Raw genomic sequence first — 7530 nt, forward strand, 5'->3', positions numbered from 1 at the left:
GACACGTGCAGGAGTTACATATGTTTTCTTTTAAGGTGAAATGTATTGTGAGGTAATACTGCACTTTGGCCACTAGATGGAGATGAGCTGCATATAAAATAAGTATCTGTTTCCTTTGTCTCTCAGCTCCATCTAGTGGCCAAAGTGCAGTATTACCTCACAATACATTTCACCTTAAAAGAAAACATATTTAAGAACTTTTGTTTTGGCCTCTATTCACACAGAACGGATGTTCAGAAAGATTCGGGAAGCCAGACTGCCTCTGAAGCCGGTGTTCTTTCACTAGAACACCGGCTTTACAGTCAATCAGGAGGCTGATAATCTGGACACACGGCAACGGTACTCGGTATGTATCAGGGTCACAGGGCAGCGGTTTGGGCACAGCGGGGGTTAGATCCTCAGGGTCACAGGACAGAGGTTTAGGCACAGCGAGGGTTAAATCCTCAGGGTCACAGGGCAGAGGTTTAGGCACAGCGGGGGTTAAATCCTCAGGGTCACAGGGCAGAGGTTTAGGCACAGCGAGGGTTAAATCCTCAGGGTCTCAGGTCAGAGGTTTAGGCACAGCGGGGGTTAAATCCTCAGGGTCACAGGGCAGCGGTTTAGGCACAGCGGGGGTTAAATCCTCAGGGTCACAGGGCAGAGGTTTAGGCACAGCGGGGGTTAAATCCTCAGGGTCACAGGTCAGAGGTTTAGGCACAGGGGGGCGGGGTTAAAGGGAGATGATGACATCATCATGTCATACAATGTGCAGAGGTCACAGACACCATTCTACTGCTCATGCTTATTGGCTCATGGTGTAAAATAAACATGGGCACATTGTCATTAATATAAATGATAGAAAGTTCATCAATAAACAGGATATTTGAGTAAAAAACCTAAAATATCAAGAATAAAATGTGACCTAGCAGAGGATGGTTTCGATCCATCGACCTCTGGGTTATGGGCCCAGCACGCTTCCGCTGCGCTACTCTGCTCAGTGCATGTTAGCCAATCACTCTTATATAGATACAGATACAATGTTACAATGCTTCTCTATCCGTTTCCGGTCCCTTCATTGCTGAGTGTTGCAGCTGCTGCGAGATTTCTATGAAGCTGATTCCTTCCTGTGACCAGCTTTGTTATTTTCCTGTCGCACTTCTCTTTCACACCACCCCCCACTCTGTGTCACCCACCCTGATGAGGGTTTTGTGGTCAGCAGGTAATCCCATTGTAACCTATAAAAACGGTGAGCCTATCACATCAAATGGGACCGGAAACTGATGATAGATATGTAAGCTGAGAGTGTATAGCACATGGCACAGCAAGTCTCTGTGGCGCAATCGGTTAGCGCGTTCGGCTGTTAACCGAAAGGTTGGTGGTTCAAGCCCACCCAGGGACGAGTCTTTCCTTTATGGTTATTATACAAAGATTTATTATCTTTTGACTGAAGCTGGAAATGAAAAGCTCCTCAGTGTTACACAGGCTCATCTTTTATATAACCGGAACCTCCTGCAGCTTGAAAAATATATTTATGACCATCATGCAGGTCGGAGTCTTGTATGTACTACCGGTATGTACCTCCGGCTGGATTACATTGTACTCTGCACAGAGTCTGGTCTCTACGATGTCTGCCCACACACACACACACAGACCGGACGATGAGACAAGAACTCAGAGCCAGCCATGGACAGTCTGTGTCTCCATCACTCTTCTGTACATTGTATTTGTGCTACATGAAGAAAGTATCTCTTTGTAAACATGTTTTTTATTTCAATATTCTCTAAATTCTTTGAAGAATAAGAATAATAATCTATTTGAAACAAAAAAAATCTGAGCGTTTGATGGAGCCTAGACAGTGCCCATGCGTTTGATGGAGGCCGGACATACCTGCGCATTGAATGAAGCGTAGACAACAATAAATATTACAACACAAAACTATCAATTTACAATACTACAATGACTAGGCATTTCCTATGCTCATCGGCGCCGTCTAGTGGCCATAACATGATATCACCTCGCTACACATTCATCCTGAAATGAAAATATATTAACCACTTGCCGTCCGCTGGCTGTATGTAAACAGCTGGACGGGGGCTTCCTAGATGCAGGTGGGTGTTTTAAAACGTCCTCTGCCTGCTCCTGCGCACAACACCTCCCGCGCGCACGAACGGGAAACTGTCATTATTTGAAACAGCCAGCGCTGGCCGTTGACATACGATCATTCGGGTGACTGTGGAGACGCCCCCGATCGCTTGTATTTTGTGTTGCTCTGTGCACCCCCCCTCCCCCTAGCTGCTGCTGATCTTGGGCTCCGCTGTGCCCTGTGCGGGCCCCGGGACTGCCACAGCGGCTCTGTGAATGGAGATAGGAGGGAGCTCAATACACGATCTCCCTCTGATATCCCAGCAGGTCTACGAATGCAGGAGTGACGTGTATTACATCACTTCCTGTATTCCACTATCATTCTCCGGCTACAGAAGCAGATCTGTGCTTCATCAGCTTCTTTGGGGGTCCCTATGTGACATTAGGGGTCTTAAAGACCCATGATGTCCCCATAAAGAGGACCTGTCACTGTACGTGTCCTATCACATAGGGGGCTTCATAGCCCCCTATGTGATAATCAGGGATGCACTGATGCTGGTTTTTCAGTATCAAGTACGAGTACCAATATATTTTTTTCCGGTACCCGATACCAAGTACCAAGTACCGGTGCAGGGGCCCCGATTATCAGGAAGTCAGGTGGTGGATCATAATCCGTCGCCTGGCTTCCTGATTGCCTGGGAAGCCGGTGTTCTAGCGAAAGAACACCGTCTTCACTTCCCGAGGCGGGCGGCGAGTCATAAGGTGCCGTCCGGCTTCCTGATTGGTCAGGAAGACAGGCTGCCTAGCAACGAGTAAAGCCGGCTTCCGAGCCAATCACGGAGTCGGGCGGCACGTCATGACCCGCCTCCCAGCTTCCTGATTGGCTAGGAACCTGGCTTGACTTGTATCCTAGGTAGCCTGGCTTCCTGACCAATCAGGAAGTCGGGTCATTACGTACCGCTCGGCTTCCTGATTGTTCAGGAAGCCAGGCTGCCAAGCAACAAGTGAAGCCGGCTTCCCAGCTTACTAGGAAGTCGGGAGGCGGGTCATAACGCACCATCCGGCTTCCTGATTGGAAAGGAAGCCGGCTCCATGCTCCCTCAGCACTTGCTGTCAGAGGTAGATCTCCCCCTGACCGGAAGTTCTGGTATCGGAGGTAAGTATCGGAGCATTTGGGCAAGTACGATTACTTGCCCAAATATTAGGTATCGGTAGCAATAAAGTTAAGTGTAAAAAAAAGTTTAAAAAAAACTGAAGATATAAAAAATATGTCACACATAAGAAAAAAAAATAAAAATCTTTAACGTCCCCCACCCCCACATACACACGCAAACATGCGTCGGGTGCACCTATGTGTGAAAACGACAATTGCGCCCATTACGCCGCACATGTTACATATCGCCGCGAACATCGCAGTGTGATCAATAATTCTCGGCCCACCAATCACCGATAACACTAAACTGATGAGCCGTATAAGATTTTAAAGCGTCGCCTGTGGCCAATTTTGGGCATTGTAGTTTTTTGCGGGCGCACACAATTTTAAGACTTGACATGTTTGGTGTCTATTTACCCGACGTGACCCCGACTTTTATATTTCACCCAATACAAGGGGTTAAGAACGATCATTTTCGCCATTATCTGCACAAAGTTCATAGAAAGGATCCAGAGAATTGTTAATAAATTGGCCCCCTTATCAATAAAGCTAAAACTAGCCCTGTGACCACTTGCTTTAATTATGATTGGCAGTCCCTTTAAGACTCCGGCATCACAGCAGTGCCTGACCATTGAGACATCATCATCCAGTGCAGATGTCAGTGTCCTTCAGCCCACTGAATACAGTTCAGCACAGACCCCTCCTCTACTCCCCCAATCCACCCTCTGTCCCTTATTTTGCCAGAACAGAGGTGAAAACACTAAGCACGTGCTGTGGGCTGAAAACACACATAATGATGTGGACTGAGTGGTGTCAGCCCTGCCCTAGTTCAAATTACTGTTATTGAAGATATTTTGTAGAGTGAGTGAAATCAACCACAAAACACAGACAGACAAAAAAAATGTCCACTGGTGAACGGTGGAAATGTTATTTCAAAAAGTAATGAGAGCTATAAAGAAAACTGACCGCCCAACGTGGGGCTCGAACCCACGACCCTGAGATTAAGAGTCTCATGCTCTACCGACTGAGCTAGCCGGGCTTTCCAAGGGCTGCTCATGGTAGAGTGAAGTGGTCCACACCCTCAGCAGAGGTGAAAGAGACAGGGGTGTAAGAGGGGTGCAGTACTGGGAGAGGGCTGAAGACGTGCAGTGGTGTAGAAGGGTGTAGGGGGTACAGCAATGAAAGAGGGGTACAGGGGGTGTAGGGGGTACAGCAATGAAAGAGGGGTACAGGGGGTTAGGGGGTACAGCGATGGAAGATGGGTACAGGGGGTGTAGGGGGTACAGTGATGGAAGAAGGGTACAGGGGGTGCAGTGGTGGAAGAAGGGTATAGCAGTAAGCAATGATGTAAAAAGGTGTCCCAGGTAAACAGCGATGGACAAGTGGTGCCGTGGTGATCAATGGATGAAGGATCTGGAGATGAGTGGCGGACTGGGGGCAATAGTGAGGGGTGGAAGGGGTGTGCAGAGGTGATCAGTAGACAAGGGATCTGGAGATGAGTAGTGGACTGGGGGCAATAGCGAGGGGTGCCGAGGTGATCAGTAGACGAGGGGTCTGGTGATGAGCGTTGGCCGCATTGTACATATTATATACTTCTCTATGGCAGGTGCAGATTAACAATACGGCTTTTCTTTCCAGTGCGGCTTATAAAACAATTTCCAGGAAATGGAAAGAAAAAAGTTTGGAACTTTAAACATAAACATGCCGAGAAATACAACTCCGCTCCTCAATGTAGATACAAGTCTATCAGCTCACATGGGGCACAGAGGAGAAGTTTAGGTGTGGGTCATGTGACATGAGCTTCCACTGAAGCCCGGATAGCTCAGTCGGTAGAGCATCAGACTTTTAATCTGAGGGTCCAGGGTTCAAGTCCCTGTTCGGGCGTCAGATATTTTTCTTTATCTTTGCCCACCGACAGCAGCAAACAACTATACTCATCATCCTTTATGTTATATTATGTCACCAAAGACAGGGGCGGAGCCACAAAGAACGCAACGCAGGGATTTATTCTCTCTGCTGCCCCAAGGCCAGGCCACTCAATGCGCTCCCCTAGGAGAATGGCAGACCTGCAGGCTGCATACAATGTCGCCAAGATCACTTGTACAAAACAAGCGGCGGCTTTTCCTGCTGTACATATAGCTCTGCTTGCCCAAAGCCGGGCTAAATGTAGGAAACAACTACCCGCCGGGGCATCAGAAGATAGGGATTAAACACCCCTGCTGCCCCTCTACTGCTGCCCCGACGCCGGGCCTTGGTTGGCCTGGTGGGAAATCCGGCAATGTGGAAGGGGGAACAATATCTAGAGTGCAGAGGTGCAGTACTACATTCATGGCAGCGCAGCCCTGTAAACTGACTCCTATGCTGTATGCTGAAGAAATGCTATGGCATTTCTTCAGCCGGAAGCCACCCAATCACTTTTGGAAATCCCCCATCATGTTCTGCTGCCCCTCCAGCAGGCTTAAAGGAGAACTATGGGGTCAGGGCTTTTCCCCATATTTCTCCTTAGGGTAACAGGAGGACACAAACTAGCGTCCTCCCGTCACCCTAAGCTCAGTATATATATAGGGAGCTGCTGCTCGCGGTATACTGAGACGCCGCAGCTGAAGCGGATCCCGACAATTATGTCTGGATCCGCCCAGCTGCGTGAGTGACAGCTGGCTCTGCCTATCTAGAGACAGAGCTAGCTGTACCTGCCCCCTCCCCCGTCCGTTCCGACCAGTCAGCGCTGGCGGATCGGAGCGGGGAGGGGGGAATCCAGCCCCTCCCCTGTCACGGCAGAGAGCCGTGACAGGATCGAGAGGTGAGCGAACGCCGGTATGTGTTCTCTCACCTCCCGATCTACTGAGCCGACCTGTGACAGTCTCATTGTCACAGGTCGGCTAGAACTATGAGGTGAGTGAAAAGCCCCTCCCCCCTCATACTTCTCCTTTAAATCGAGCATGGCGGGTGTTGGCGGGTGTTGGCGGGAGAGCAGGAAACGTTCAGGGAACATCCATTTGCTGATCTTTACACTGAAGGAACCTGGAAGCAATGAGTATTCCGTCACTTCCAGTTTCTGAGCTTTGGCCGGCGGTGAAGCTTATCAAGCACAGATAATTCTTTATAAGCTTCATCCGCATTGGTGTGCCCTAACGTCTCCTCCAATGTGCTAACAAACTTTCAGGCAATCTCCGCCCTTCTCCAGGTGTGTAACACTAATACAGGAGACCACTGAGCATTCTTATATATGAGGGAACCAGACGTTTTCTATCTGTTTTCATGAGAGGTGCATTCTATTAGGATAGAAGAAGCATCGGTCTATGTTACAGAATGCCCACCCTGAGGTGCCACACATGTACAAGTCCAGGCCTGGATTTCCCACAAGGCCGCCGAGGCCAGGCCTCGGGGCGGCAGGGCGCAGAGGGGCGGTGTCCTTGTGGGGAAGTGGCGGGCGCCGGTGTAAGGTGTCCCAGCGGCGGACCGTAGTGTGCGGCCGCCGTCCAATCACGACGGGGCGGATAAAATAAATAAATAAGAAGAAATAATTGAATCAAAAAATAAAAAGTGATAAAAATAAAGAATCAGTAAAAAAAAAAATGTGAAACTAACCCCGCCCCCTGCCATCTGGTTGACATTCTCAATTGATGGGGAGGGGAGCTAGCGGCGCGCGGGGGGGAGTGGGGGCGTATTGTGGAACCTGGCCATGGGGCGGCAGGGGGAGTAAATCCGGCCCTGTACACGTCCTCCATTCCCTTCCTATAGACAAGGACGCAGTATTTCCTCTTATGTGGCCTACATCAGATTATTGCCCAGTGCCGAGATCACATGACCCATTTTATAGGGGCTCCGAACACATCCTCCTTGCATCCAATGCTCCCATATGATTGAAGGTGGTACATGTAACCACTAAAAGCTGCAGAAGAATTTGGTTCGGGTTTCCGATTCTGATGAAATCCAAATTGTCGTTGGTTTTGGACGATTATACGAATATTCGATGCGAATACCACAGAGAACCATCTACAGATATTATTACTAAAGCCGAGGCTCCCAGACCCGAACGGCATACAGAGATCCGAATTTCCCAATTGCACTCTGGAGCTCCTGAGTACCATTCGGGTCTGGGAGCCATAGACATAGATTACTAACGCTGAGGCTCCCAGACCCCAATGGTATTCAGGAGCTCCCCAATGGTATTTGGAAATTCGGTTCGCGAATCCCTTTTCGGGTCTGGGAGCCTCAGCGTTAGTATTATATGTTGAGATGGAGGATGTGGGAGACACACACAGAGACCAAAAGTGGTTTTTAGGACCCGTGACCGGGGTGGGGGGGGGGGGGGG

At 49.3% G+C, this 7530-nt stretch overlaps 4 non-coding genes across 4 annotated transcripts; 2 read left to right on the top strand and 2 right to left on the bottom strand.

The window, feature by feature from the left end:
- Positions 1 to 902: 902 nt before the first annotated feature.
- On the bottom strand, positions 903 to 974 carry TRNAM-CAU. The gene has a single exon. It is a non-coding gene; the product is annotated as a tRNA-Met (tRNA).
- Positions 975 to 1304: 330 nt separating this feature from the next.
- On the top strand, positions 1305 to 1378 carry TRNAN-GUU. Its single transcript has one exon. It is a non-coding gene; the product is annotated as a tRNA-Asn (tRNA).
- Positions 1379 to 4180: 2802 nt separating this feature from the next.
- TRNAK-CUU lies at positions 4181 to 4253 on the bottom strand. Its single transcript has one exon. It is a non-coding gene; the product is annotated as a tRNA-Lys (tRNA).
- Positions 4254 to 5025: 772 nt separating this feature from the next.
- TRNAK-UUU lies at positions 5026 to 5098 on the top strand. Its single transcript has one exon. It is a non-coding gene; the product is annotated as a tRNA-Lys (tRNA).
- The last annotated feature ends 2432 nt before the right edge of the window (positions 5099 to 7530 follow it).

The sequence above is a fragment of the Nanorana parkeri genome, unplaced genomic scaffold, assembly GCF_000935625.1.
Source record: "Nanorana parkeri isolate BGI_ZX_2015 unplaced genomic scaffold, ASM93562v1 scaffold2324, whole genome shotgun sequence".
Lineage (NCBI taxonomy): Eukaryota > Metazoa > Chordata > Amphibia > Anura > Dicroglossidae > Nanorana > Nanorana parkeri.